This window comes from Numida meleagris, chromosome 2 (assembly GCF_002078875.1).
Source record: "Numida meleagris isolate 19003 breed g44 Domestic line chromosome 2, NumMel1.0, whole genome shotgun sequence".
NCBI lineage: Eukaryota > Metazoa > Chordata > Aves > Galliformes > Numididae > Numida > Numida meleagris.
The window spans coordinates 88,837,759-88,851,852 of record NC_034410.1 but is presented as its reverse complement, the minus strand read 5'-3'; positions in this window follow the sequence as shown (position 1 = coordinate 88,851,852).

The window sequence follows — 14,094 nt, the reverse complement described above, 5'->3', positions numbered from 1 at the left end:
CAGAGACACATATTATGGGATACACATACTCTATTATTCATTTTTGTTTGGGAACGCTAAATTTATTTCCTTTGTGCTGCTAGATGAACACTAGCCAGCTTTTTAACAGTATGTCATTAACAGTCTATATCTCTGTGGAAAGCGAAATTACTGCAGAAAGAAAAACCTTTAAATTGCAATGGCAGTGGAAAACCTCTGAGGGATTAGATCCTGACTGGGATGCTAAGAGAATGCTAATCCAGTTTTGGGCTCCTGCTGTGATATTCATCATGTTAACTTCAGAAAACTACAACACATACTTTCTCATTTGAACTAGGTGTGCCGGGTTCCCTTCATACTCAAAGTAGTATGAAAGGGCTGTTCTACAACATTCATCTCAGTAATTTTTAACATTGGCCTTAGGATTAGATGAACTGTGTCCTAATGCTCCTCTTTCTGTCCTCCCCTATAGGAGCATCAAGTAGGTAGTTTAGAAGTAGGTGACCGTATCTATAGATGTTGACTGCAGGTCATAGAAGTAGAAATTCCACTTCATGTAATTGTGAACAAAAACTTGGCACTGAAAATTATCAGGACAGATCTATCTATGACAGAATGTTTAAAAAAGTATTCTGGAACAGGTGAAAATACATCCATGATTATGTAGAACGTTGCTAGAGCAGTAACATTATAGAATTACTTATAAAATAGTTCGGTTGGAAGGGACTTCAAAAGATCATCTTGGCCAAGTGCCTGACCAAAAACTTCATGAAACAAATAATCTCATTCTTCAGCTTTTCTTGAAGAAGGGTCCATACCCATCTGTGTGCCTCTCCTACAAGTTTTTCAGAAAAAAAACACTCTCTTAACTCTCTTAGAAACAGGTCTTGGGCATCAAGAATTGATATGGACAAAACTGCAGATTTCACTTTAAAGAAAGTGGAAGTGTAAACGTCTCTGTGCTTATGTCTGTAGTCTGTACTATTTCTGTCTACCTTGTGTTTACATTCAGCCCCCAATAAATTTGAAGTGCTACTTTTGCTTAATAATAATACCATGGCTTGGGTTACTGGAGCTACAAGAGAAACAATTAAGATTTGTTAGCTCTGTATGCATTTGGCATTATTTTCTATGGTTAAAAAGTCATGAAAAATATAATAACAAGCATATAAAACTAAAATATTATTATTTCCCCATCCATCTATAAATGGATAATGGATATAGAACGAAGTCGTTAAATAAAATTGAAAGTCAGCTTCCAGGATTTTTTTTGTCCTAAGCTAGCAGATACTCTCTAAACTACTCAAGGAAGAAAGCAGAGTGAGGAAATTCTGTCTAGCATGACAGAATCAGTCTCTCGAGGACCAGATTCAGTACAACCAAAAATCCTGTAATTATTTCCCTGCCTAGCATTACTAAACAACTTTCAGGAAGGCATCAAAGCTGCTGGTAATAAGAAGCATGGAGCAAGCACCATGGCAGGGAAAATTTTTCAAGGGGAAGTTCCCACCTCTGCATTCAGGTGTACTAAAAATGAACAGAGAATATGTGGGCTACTTTCAGCCTTGAGGAATTAGCATGCTGGCTCTATGTCCATTCTGTTTCTCATTCTTTGAGAAAGTGAATAATTCACTTTATTCTCTTCAGGAACTAGAGCTGATAGTATCTCACAGGACTCTTGCATTGCTGATGTTACATTATCCATTTAAGAAAAGGCAGGAGCAAGGCAGTAATATGAAAAGGCATTTGCTAGCTTCCACTGAGGAAAGCATCTCTTTCCTACTGCCCTGTAAGAGAGAAGTTATAAAGGAGAAAAAAATCCACTGTAACTACTATCACTCTTTCTTAAACCTTTCAGCTCTGAGAAATTGTCTTCAAAAGGAACCTCCTTTGTCTACATTAACCTTTCAGAAGGCTTGGTCATGGTTCCTCAGGCAGGAGCTACTTGGGTGTTGCTATAAAAGAAGCAGCAGCAGCTTTCAGCCTCCTTGGATGCACTCACAAACCACTTACATTCTCAGCCTGTTTCTTTTCATTTTATTCATCCTCCTACCTCACCACCAGAAGCCAGTCAGCCTGCTGTGTATTTGATCTGCACTTACTGCATGTCAGAGCTTCATGTCTCCAGACATCTCTTAACTATCTACCCAAATGTTGAAAGCCAAGACAGGATTTCTTTGAATGTGAATATGTAGGGAAACACAAAAAACCCACTTCCTTTGCCTTGTTGCTTAAGGGATCAGACAGACTACAGGTTAAAAATGTTTTCTTGCATGATTTCATCTTCTGTGTCACAAACTTGTAAATATTTGTTGAGCATCTACTGGAATCCATTTTGTTATGGATTAACAATTCTTATCTTATGGAAAGTCACTTTTTTTTTCTTATGGAAAGTCACTTTTTTTTTTTTTTTTTTTTAAGAGCCATAGCCTGATTCACCTGCTGTTACACGAATGTTTTAGGTGGCTGAGAGCAATTCAGATTTCTCTTAATTCAATGTTTTAATTTGTCCTGTTTTTCCTCTTGTGTTGTAGTCTGAGAACCAGTGGCAATAAATTCAAATTTTGAAAATGGAGACAAATAAGACTTCATTTTTTTTAATCTAGCTAGAATCATCGCTGTTCCAAAGTCTTGGTTCATTAAAGGAAATACAGTCTACTTTTGTTGGCATTTTCAGTTTTGCTATTTTTAAGTAAAATTTAATTAATTATTCAATTAAGTCTGGTGCTTTCTGAGATATATACTCTAAACAAATGAACTTAGATATACATAAACAATACAAATAAGCTTCTTTATAAATATATATAAAATCAGTTGGGTGTTATGAAGACATAAGCATAAGTTGGGGTCAAATTGAAAACAAAATTTACTCTTAGCTATAGTCATTCATGGAACAGAGTAGCTAACCACCACTTTGGTAGCATGAATCAAGAGGATTTATCCCCGTATCTAGTACAAATCTGATGTGCTTTATCAGCATTTTGACCCTTGGAACCTGCAGAGAGGAGACCATATTTAATGTGAGAAATACATGAGGAAATGTTCAAATACATGAGATAATTAAATATCAGATATATGAAGGTAAATACAAGTGGCTATGCAAAAAAGCCTACTTTGCTGTCTCTGTTCCCATACTCAATTTACTGTTCCTTCTACAAAAAGTAACATAAAAAGAGAAACTGACAGATTACTGGATCTATTGATATAATATCTTATATTAAAATATTGATATCTGAAACAGATATTTTACAAGCTAGTGAACGTATACAGAAATGTAAGTAGAAGGAATTTGTAAACTTGTCCAAGAGTTCTATGTTATATGGCAACATTGAGAAATGTTTATCTCCCCCAGGAATATACCCAGTGAATTTTAAACAATACATTTATATGTGAGGTAGATATTTGAGGAATTGTTGTTGTCTCAGAAGATTAACTTGAAAAAAATTATTTAAAAATCATACTATAAGCGTTCAAGATGTTTATACGACTGTTCAACAACTGACATTGAATGCAAGTACCATAGTCCATCAGGCTTACTTTCAAAAGATCAAAAAGACTTTCTTCAGTATTTATTTTCCCCAGTTTCTCATATGCAAAGTCCTCGTGAACAAATTTGAAATAGTAGAAAAGTCATTAGGAAAGGAATACTTTTTTTGCCAATATTCCAATCACTTTAGAAACCCTTTTTCCTAAATTTATTTCAGAACCCCATGTCAGTAAATGAAAAAGTATTTTTAAAGTTCAAAAATAATTTGGACAATACAGTATAGCAAATCCTTTTATGGCTGTTATATGCGTAATCAGTTAGAAAATGAAAAATGTACTGTGGTCTATTATTCTTCCCTTCTGAACACCATGGCTTTACATTGGGTATTAAATAACATAATTGTTTAATATCTTAATTATACTTAACAGCTAATTGTTATTAATAACAGGATAATTATAGTGCTATTGTTTGATAACTTCCCTGGTAATTTCAGATAATACAGATAAGCTGTATACAGATAATTCATTTTTCCAGAAGTTAAGCAATTCTTCTGCCTGATAAACTTCTCATCGTTTATAAAACATATTTTAGGTAAATGAAATATGAGCAAATGATAAGGTAGCTCACTACCATAGAAATCTCTTCTCCAAGTTCAACTCAAGATTTATTAGGTCTTATACTGACAACATATCTTTAAAAATGTTCAGTGTGTAAATTATTTTTCATACACAGACCTCTTTTGCATACTGTGATATAACAAAAAAGATAACTACAATCTATAAATCTTCTTGCAAAAATGAATGGCGTAAAAAAGCAGCTTTAAAACTGCAGCTGCAACCAATCCCATGTGTAGATTCCCATCCACTTACAGTAACAGCTCAGTGGTGCATGTTGGCCCTTCTGAGAGGGAAATTCAAATGCAGAAAAATGGCTACTGAGAAGCTGAATTCTGCCATCTGATGGACACTCATCTATACTGGCTACCACCATAGTTCTCTAAGGATATCTCTTTAACCCTACTATTTAGTAGCTTTGCTCTAAATCCTGAGAAGCCAAAAACCAAGACAAAGCTGCCTTGCCATCCCCTATAAAACAGATCTCAAAGCAGCCTACTTATTATTTTTATTGATCTTCTGCAGCTGTGTGTGCTGATGGTTCAGCTGGGAAATCTTCCTGCTAAGAAAAGTCTTGGCAGAATTGTGAAAGACAGTTTAGAGATAATTTTGCGCTAACACGTGGTTGCCTTAGCCAGAAATGGGTGGAGGGTCACTTCACTGATTGTGGAAAGAAGTTCAAGTATCACAGAATCACATGGGTTGGAAGGGACCTCTGGAGATCATCTAGTGTGATCTCCTGCTAAAGCAGGTTCCCTACAGCAGGTTACACAGGAAAGTGTGCTATCATCTGTGGGTGGTATTGGCAAGAATTGGTGGCCTGTGCCCACCTTTTGATCTTGTGTGAGAACTCATTACCCCACATCCTCAGTGAGGAAAAGCTGAAGAAACAAGGGAAGGACTTTTCTCCTGGGTTCTGCCACCAATTATGTGAAAAGCCGGCTCTATGCACTTCTACAGTTGCTACCCTTTCAGGAGCCATTGGAGGGACTTTTAAGTTCTGATCAGATAGCAGTAACTGCAGGAACAGAACCTCAGGAGTGAAGGGTCAGGAGCATATGAGATCTGTCTAAGGGATATGGAGTGGCTCCCAAGTGGGTTAGCTTTGGTACTTAGGATATATGAAAAATACTTGTTGAGCAGCTTGGTTGCATGAAGAAAAGGTTGCAAAAAGTGAATGTTTGGAGGCTGTCTAAGGAGGCTCCTGGGAAGCTGGATGTGTGGGATACTTAGTATTGTGGACAAACTGAACAATCCCTACAGGCCTTTGGTGTTGCTGCCTGAAGACTGGCTTGTGTGGTTTTGGCTGGGAGTTGCAGAGCATACCTCAGTGATGCTGCCTTAGAGGCTGGGAGTATCTTTGCAGAGTTTCTCATAAATATGTGATGCCTTCTTGATATCATCAGATGTACCCTAACTTCTGCTTCTCTTTTTCCTTTGTTGCTCATTCTTGTGCTAGCAAAGAAAATATTTTGGTCTCTGCTTAAACAATGATAATAATAATGATATAAAACATCATAAGAATAGAAGAATGGCTAAGCTGGTCATAGCTTCAAATACAATTCATGCTTAGCTAGTGCAGCTGATTTCCAATCGACTTTATCTTGAGCAATAGGGCTGCCATTAATTATGCTTATAATTAAAGTTAACATATGATGGAGTTTGATACTAGGACGTTGTCTTCAACATGAAAGTCAAAGAGTATGAATAATCAGCTAAATTTTTAAGGTCAGTGTTGTAATTACACTGCATTAATTTAATTGCTCAAATTTAATCTTTTAGATCTGCTTCTTATCATGTCTTAGTCTGTGTGACTCATGAACCATGAGCATGCTAGGGCACCGAGAGAACTATGCCATGCACTGTAAGCAGAGGGAAATTAAATTTTGAGGAATCATTTGAAAGTAAATTATGTGTGGGTGTGTAACAGTAACTCATTCTTCTGATACCCTGTTGTGCAGTAGAACTTACTGAATTTATTCTTATCACATAGGAAGTGGTTTACAGTTATAGAAAAGTCAGGTAATTTATCACAGGTCATACATAACAATAAACTTTGTGTTGTGTTATATGTTTCATGGATATTATTTTGGCCACTTTTTTGGTTTTTTTTTCCCCTCTCCTTTCTTAGTTAACACTTCCTAAGTATTTTTGCTCTGTTTAGTTTCTCCTTTAACTTGCTAGTGTTACTGTTAAGTTGCAAACATATAAATGTGGACAAAAGATAAACTTTCCATATCAAGTGTCAGTTCTCATGAAATGAAATAAATGTAAAATTCTTTGGAAGGAAAAACCAGCTATTACTGGAAGTGGCAAAACACACCCCCTGTCACATACTGATTCTTCAGTGAGCCAGGTATCAGCAAACCCATCTGACACAGAACTTGTGCAAAGGACTTCATTAGACAGCGAACGAAGAAATGGAGCTGGGTAGATCTCAGTACGGGCTCAACTCATAACAAAGCAACAGCCTCATAGAGCTCACTTCAACTAAGCTGACGGACATCAGGCAGCTTTTGGGTTGTTTGGTCTTGTGAGTAATGAGGGCAGGATTTGTAAATAAGATTCTAGGGAGGAAAGAAATCAGATCTTAATGTTCCCCAAACACTTTTTGTTTACTAAATTATGTAATTAAAACCAGACTGAGCAGGTAGGAAATAAGTGTTTAATGTAATGAGGATTGTAATCAGAAATTTGATGATGAACTGGCCTATTTCTATCAAATTTATCTCATGCATTTTCCTAATGATTTCTTATATATATTTTCTGTAGGCTGCGAAATGTTGATTCCTGCACCAACAAAGAAAACTTTTTTTTAAACTATGATTCTATGAAATTTTTTAAGAGATAATCTCTTCAACAAAAGCATTCCTTTTAGGAAAGAAAAATCAGAATAATATAGTTTTACACCATCTTTGTCTGTTCTAATGATGAATCTTCTCAGGCAGGGGCAAAGAAAGAAATTTTATTCTGATGTGTAACTTCCTTCAGAATTACCACTGTTCATCACTTTTTAAGATATCATAACTTTATTTTTTTGAGGGACGTTTTATAGCAGGCAATTAGTTATAGATTAGATAAAAAGTTGGCTTGGTCTTCCTTGACAATAGCCTAGATTGAATCCAGGTGTACCTCACAATCTTCCTTGGTGCCTCAGGAGATTTCAGTTCATTATTCTGCTACTTGCTCTGAAGCAACTTAATGTAACACGAGGATAGTCTGGAGATGGTAGAAAACCACAAGGCAGTTTCTCTAATTTATTGAAGTTAATCCTCTGTAGAGACATTCTGCTGAATCTCTCCGGGAAATTTGTAGATCTGAAGGCATGCCAGTAAATCATTTGCATGTCTGACCGTTCAGCCCTCCTTACTGCAGACTAATAGTCTCCTCATCTCAGTGGCAGAGCATATGGCTAATATCAGGAGTTCCATGATCCCATCAAAGGTAATGGATGTCTCATCTGGTCCTTTTAGGGGATGTCACTCTGTGTGACATGACTGTTTTCATGCAGAGCAGTTGTGCCTTTTAGAGGCCCTCAGCACTGGCTTGGCTTTGATTTATTTGTTCACAACATAGCTTTTGATTAATTTAGCTGTAATTATTGGAAAATGAGTGACCGTAAAGTTTGAAGATTTTGGACTCATAGATGATGTATAGAAGTATCTAACGTCATCTGAGGTGCATCTTTTGAGCTGACCTGATCAATCATATCAAAAGAAGTTTAAAAATGCTTTCATAAGGGCTATAAGCTTTCATATTACTTAAAAAGGGCAAATCGGTTTTGGCTGGTTTTTTTTAGATAAGAATTGCAGGATTTATTTTCTAACCAGTAACAAAACTTACCCAGAAAATCTCATTCAAAGGCATTTCAAAGTTTTGTGGACTATTACATTTTGGTTTCTAAGGCAATAATTATTATTAACTTTGAACATGATTTCTGTTTGAAGGAGATAGACGCTAATTTTCCCTTCAGTACAGGTTCTTATTGGAGATTTGATTTTTTTTCATCATAGTTTCTTCAGGCTATTTCTATTAATGTGTGCTTATTCTCTTGCAGTATTCCAGTCTGTTTTCTGTTGCATTGAATGAGCATGACACTCTATTAATTTTTATAGTTAATAGGCAATATTTATTTCACTTATAATTCATCATGCACTTAAATATGTATAAGTTTAATATTCTATATATAATGATACTGTAATCTTTCATAAGTCTTCCCTGAATCTTTCTTTGAGAACGATGTTATATGTGACATCCTTTGACAAGCATCAGATAAGTTCCCAACTCTTGTACCCTCACTGTTCTAAAGTTGTATCTCGGTGTAACTCAGTACTGAGATTAGTGTAGCTCAGTGAAAGACTGTATAGCCAATATCACTAGTGAAGCTAAACCTGTACATTTTACAGAGAAAATGACAATCCCAGCAAGTTCTGGTGCTGAGTTTATTAATTTATTTTTATAGGTAAAGGATTATCAGATTATCCATATCACAGTGAATAGTGATAAATAACATGAATTTTACTATGAAATTTAGTAATAGTTCAGTTATATAGCTATGGGTTGCAGACTTAGATGTTAAGATGATAGATGATGGAATAATAGTTCTGGCATTAAGGTTTTGTTGCAAAATTGAAGTCACTTTATTAAGTATGATATAATGTCATAACAAGTATATATATAACAGCTCTTTTATGTACATAGTGTGTCACACACACACAAAATATACCTATAAAGGGCATGGTTAGCAAGAAGGGTTCATCAGGGAACGGGATCTTAATGGTATGGATTAGTCAACAAATTAATATGTAGGGTTTTGCAAATGAAATTGCATCTTTCTAAGTGTTACAATTTCTTTAATGATCTGAGACTAAACTATAGAAGAAAGGTGACACGGTAAATAATCTACAGCAGTTTGATAATTCAAAGTCATACAGCAATCAGGAAGACTTAGATGACAAAAGCACTTTGATTTTACCATTTTACATTCCCAAATTCTTCATGCTGCAGTGAAAATTTACCAGGGCGCTTTTGCTGCTGCATCAGTCCATTCGTGCACAAGTTTGATAGAGCTGATTAGGTAGGTGCATTCGTTCCCCACCACCTTGGGAGAGGCACAGCTGACAGATGTTTGAGCACAAGATATGAAGACAGCATTCTCCTCCTCACTTGACACAACTGATAGGAGACACTGCATAACATAAGTGAGAACAGAGTTCTTTTAAAAAACAAAAAAAATCAGCCTTAAATATCAAGTGGCAAATCTAAGATGAGAATTTGAATCAATATTGACCAGTTACTTGAGTTTAGCAATAAGATAGTAATTACAGTGTTTACAAAATCACATATTACTGCTCCACAGCATCTTCCAAGCACTTTTCTTAGGAAGAAAATTCACTGACAAGCTCAAACACTTGACATGAAGTTGTTAACAACAACAAAAAAAAAGAAGCAATAACAAAGCTGTATATTTTGACTGTGCTACTTGAAGATACTTCCTTCCATGAAAATCTAGAGCTGGCCCAGAGTTAGAGCTTTCTCTAGTATATAAAGATCATCAGCATTCTCAGATGAGTTGGGGTATGGTATAATCACATGGCACAACAGTCATAAGCTGTTCCTATGTTTTTCTGTAACAAAGAAGAAATGCCTTGCACTGTATATACAGTAAATTTCCCTCATGGCTATTGGAGTTTCAGTTGCTATTATATAAAGGGAAAAAATACATTTGATGAGACAAAAGTAATATATTAAAAATGAATATTTTTTTTTAGAAATTTATAGGTCTATAATGAGCAGAATTTCATGCACACAAATTATTTTATTTGAATTAAAAATGCTTCAAATTTATTGCTAAGGAAAAATAATAGTGAGTAAAATCTTCCTGAAACAACTGCAATGATTTGAGCATTTGAAGATTTCTCAACCTTACTAACTGTTATCATTTTCTATCGTATTGTTGACTTGCTGAATAGTAGCTATATAAATGATGACACTGATTAATTATTTTTTTCTATTCAGGCAATATGTTGCTTCAGGGGATCACTGCTTTTCTGACTTTGTGATTTATGAATTTTTTTGTGACTCATTCCTATGCCATAGTGAGGTGATTTTAAAAAGTGATTCTAAAGTGATACCATAATTGTACACTCGTGTTCACTGTAGGAGGAAATTTAAATGTTTATCACTCACAGTTTCTTTAATATTTCCCATGAGAAAATAACAACTTAAAGTGAAAGTAGCTGCATGTTGCTGCTGTTTTGTTTTTTTTTTTTCCCAGATAGTTTTAGAAATGTAAGTGGCTGTTTTCTTATTTATTTATAAAATAACATAGAAACAGTTCTTCAGCAGCTTGTTATGTACTTATCCGCTAGCAAAGCTTTGAAATGCTGTTTTGATAAATAATGCAAAGAAAAAAAAACACATAAACCCACTTTAATTTTAGCGTTAAACTGCTCTTAAGTAATTATATGTACTTTCACATCTGGAAGTTTAAATATGTATCTTTCACAATAATGGCAAAATTGAACTGAGGCATATACCAATTGTATTAGGACACAAACCTTTCCATGCAGAAAACCATTTAAGAATTAGCAGTACTCCATGCATTTTTTTCTCAGGTACAAATGAAATATCTGAAATACTCGTTTTGATGACACTATTATGAGAAAGGCTTCCAGCATTTTTCCACTCCATCAGAGACTCGCTGTCATTAAAGCATTATTCAGGTGCCATTATTTTTCAAAACTCTTGCTCAGTGGAGTCATCAGGGGCTATAGATACCTTTTAGTATTGAATACTGTAGCCTAATTTCAAGTCCTTAATTGTTTAGCTGTGCTTGCGGGCTGTATCAGCCCAGATAAGATAAATGGCATGTCCATTTCCTACAAGAAGAGTAAGAAAATTTTCCCATAAACTAATACTTATGCTCAGAAGCTGATCATGCTGCAAAACCATTGCTGTGGTGGATTGAAGCTAAATGACTCATTGTTAGGAGGACTACTTTTTGATCAAGCTCTATATCCCTTAAAACTGATGGAAAATAAATGAGGATGGCAAAACCATAGTTTGCCCTAAGTAGATGTAATACACAGTTACTGCTCAGTAACAGCAGTTACTGACAACTTAAAAACAGATGTTAGCTTCCTAAGACTTCAAATTATTTGAAATTTGCAAAGATTACAAAGGCCAACATTAAGACTCTTGAGGAGGAACTGCAGTCTTTTTAACTATCAGACAGCAATTCAAGAGGCAATTTATGTAGTACTTTGGATTGGAAACTATTAAGCTGTTAAAATAACTACTTGCAATTAAACAGTCACGGATGTACAGCACTTTACAAGAAGGCTTGCTAGAATTTCAGTGTTGTCAGAGTGGAAAAACATTCCCTATAAAGGGTAAAAAGATTTTGTCAGGAGATTCTGATGAAATGTTTTTCATTTGCATGATGATTCATGAGACAATTGTACATTTTAAATAGAAATGTTTTTCGTATTGCTTTGTATTTACCTTTTTATTTCAGAGCAAAAAGCTGCTAGTTACTCTTGTTAGGATTAAATCCCTTAATTTCTTGCCTGTTATACATTGAACTGGACTACATTTTCAGTTTTCAATTTATAGTAAACCTTTTCAGCATAAACAAATCAATTAATTAACAAATTAGAGTCTATTTCTTTAAGAAATTCTCTTAGCTAAAGAGAGAATGACTATGCCCAGCCTCTGCGCTCTACTCACTTGCAGTTGTGCCAGGAAATAAGAGAATATCTGATTATAAGTAAGATAACAGAAGCAAAAAGAAGGAAACACAAGGCAAGGAAAATCAAAATGGCAAAAATATCTTGTCAGGAAAGAAATCCTACTATGTAATTTGGCATCTTAGTAGCATATATGAAAACAGCCTAAACATTTTCTGCAAGAGAGATCTCAGAGAAAGAACTGGATACAGCAGTAACAGGTAGACATGAAGATAATTGGTCACCATTCTAAAAACTGCACACAATGTGATTAATTTCATATTAGTCAAATAAACTGGAGTTTTATATCCGCTATATTTTAATACAGTTTGGTTGTCCATACAATTATACCAGCAATAACAACAGATGTTCTAAATTGAAAATGTTGATGTAAGATAAAGATATATATTTCATGTGTGTGTTACTTAACAGATTTCTTGCCTTCAAACCCAACAAATTCAGAGATTATTAAAGCTGTAAACAGGTTAAACAGTACCAATTCTATCTCAGTTCTTGAATGCAAGCTGACATACAAGTCTCCAATTATATTATTATTTAGTATTTTATCTTAAGAACTGTTGTCTTGCTCAACATATGAAGTAGATCATAATATTTCATAACTTGTTTGTAATAATTTCTTTTTTTCACAGTTTATTCAAGCCTTACTTTTAAGGCTTGAATAGAACCCTAGAATTATTAACTTTTCTGTACATGTTTTTCTGCCTTTTATCAAATGTCTATTGATATATCAAGGACATTTTATCCTATAGTATCAAAACTGATAAACGTTTTGCTAAAGGTAATTGCTGAAAAAGGAAAAGAGATATTTCTCTGTATCTGTAGCAAGTTTTTAAGAATCGTGCAGCACTTTATTTCAGTCAGTTTTGTAGTTCTCGAGGTCTCTTATTTCAGAGGTCCCCCTCTCAACATGATGACCATCATAAAATGTTGAGATGAATTACTAAGGGGTGTTAAGTTTTACAGCAGGGTCAACATAGATGTTCTTGCTCAGAAGCATCATGATCTAAAGTAATTTACTTAGCTAAACAGACTACACACAAAACCTTATTCTTACGGTATGTTAATTCATAATATTCACAAGATTGACTTTATTTAAAATGCAAACTGTGTTCTTTCAAGTAACAGGCTGCTGTAATTCTCCCCCACGGGTCTTTCTGTGACTGTCATTTCAGGTTTCATGAATGAAGACATCAATTACATGTTCAGCAGTTTGCGCTCACTAAGGAGCTGCAGAACATTTCTTCTGTCTCTTTTCCATTTTATCCACAGTTGATCATTAGTTCTTCTATAATAATCCATCCTGTACTAGTTCGCAAAGATTTAAGAAACTGTAGTGCATATATCATGGCGCTGTGAGGACAAGGCTCCCTGTGGCCAGGAGTATTGGGGCAGACTATCAGATCAGGCCTATTCCACTTTCCCACTAGGAGCAGGGCAGCCAGGGGCACAGGTACAGCCCCAGGAACGTGGAACCTTCATGGGGGTGAGGATGGGCCAAAACTGGGCCTGGACCTGGGCCTGGCTGGGCTCGTTCCATGGCTGGGTAGGGCCCATGGCTTGGCAGAGCAAGGCTGTGAGGAGCTGAAGACCCGCTCTGCTGCAGTCTTTCTGGGGCACGGGATGGAATAGGGTCCTGGGCCATGGGCAGGGTAGGGGCAGCAGGAGCTAGAGTCCCCAGCTCTCCTGAAAGAGGGCTCAACAGCTCCTTTCCTGTAGTTGTTAGAATGTTACCTCAAACAAATAGCAAACGTTCAGATTCAATGTGTTTCCCTGTACTTTCTTAGCAGTCTGAACAACAATTGAACTGACTGTTGTCTTAGAACTTGAGTGGAGCTACATCCGCTCACAATGCATGATCCTTTGAACTTATTTTGAAGACTAATAGGAGGCACAGTTCATCAGGGAGTATTTGTTTTCTCCTAAAAACCACAGAAGTTTCACTTTGTGTTAAATCATAAAGCAACATGATTTTATTGTCTGGGATGGCTTTCTTCAAACAGATTTTTTTTTTCTCTCTTTTACTGCTTGCCCTTAGAGAAACATGTGCCTTTGATAGGGCTTTGGCTGTAAAGCCATTCCCTTCGGTCTTCTCGATTTTAGCAGAAAAGTTTATTTATTGCTGTCTGTATCTTACCCATCTTACAGGCCTGTTTTTTTTGTTTTGTTTTGTTTTTTATGAAACAATGCATCTTCTCTGCCTGTAATAAATAGTTAGAAAACATATAACTCTAAATGCCACAAACTAGCATAAATACAGATAATA